The 835-nt window shown below is 51.1% G+C and overlaps 1 long non-coding RNA gene across 1 annotated transcript; it reads right to left on the reverse strand.

Moving 5' to 3' along the window:
• Window positions 1-294: 294 nt before the first annotated feature.
• LOC113980871 lies at window positions 295-631 on the reverse strand. The gene is made up of 2 exons (XR_003538242.1): window positions 471-631; window positions 295-367 (listed from the first exon to the last, which is right to left on the reverse strand). It is a non-coding gene; the product is annotated as an uncharacterized LOC113980871 (long non-coding RNA).
• Between the last annotated feature and the right edge of the window lie 204 nt (window positions 632-835).

Genomic DNA, 835 nt, shown 5'->3' on the forward strand with positions numbered 1-835 from the left:
GTCATTGAAATGGTCTCGTAGGTCATCGAAAATGGGTTATTGGTCATTGAAAGGCTCTCCTGGGTCATCAAAAATGGGTTATTGGGCATCAAAATGGTCTCGTGGGTCATCAAAAGTGGGTTGTTGGTCATCAAAAATGGGTTATCGGTCATCGAAATGGTCTCGTGGGTCATCAAAAAGCCCTTTTGGTTTTCAAAAAATCCCTTTTTCAGTCACCAAAACACCCTCCCCCAAGTCACTGAAACACCCTTTTGGTCACCAAAATTCCTCCCAAGTCACCGAAACACCCTCTTGGTCACCAAAACGCCTCCCAAGTCACTGAAAGACCTTTTTGGTCACCAAAACTCCTCCCAAGTCACCGAAACACCTTTTTTGATCCCCAAAACACCTCCCCAGTCACCAAAAAGCCCTTTTGGTTCTCAAAAATCCCTTTTTCAGTCACCAAAACTTCTCCCAAGTCACCGAAACACCTTTTTGGTCACCAAAACTCCTCCCAAGTCATCAAAACACCCTCCTGGTGACCAAAACTCCTCCCAAGTTACTGAAAGACCGTTTTGGTCACCAAAACACCCTCTCAAGTCACCGAAACACCCTCCTGGTGACTGGAATTCCTCCCAAGTCCCTGAAAGACCTTTTTGGTCCCCCAAACCCCTCCCAGATCCCAGGAACACCTTCCCAACCACCCCGGGGGGACTGGGAACACCTTCCCAGGAAACCCAACATCGCCTTGGACGAGCGAGGGAACGGGGCCAACGCACCCACCCCGCGCTCCCGCTGGCATTCCCGGCGTTCCCAAATGTCCCGGTGCCGCCCCGAGGCCGTGGCGTCTCTCACC

Source organism: Neopelma chrysocephalum, unplaced genomic scaffold (genome assembly GCF_003984885.1).
Source record: "Neopelma chrysocephalum unplaced genomic scaffold, ASM398488v2 Primary Assembly neopelma1_95482, whole genome shotgun sequence".
NCBI classification, from domain to species: Eukaryota; Metazoa; Chordata; class Aves; order Passeriformes; family Pipridae; genus Neopelma; species Neopelma chrysocephalum.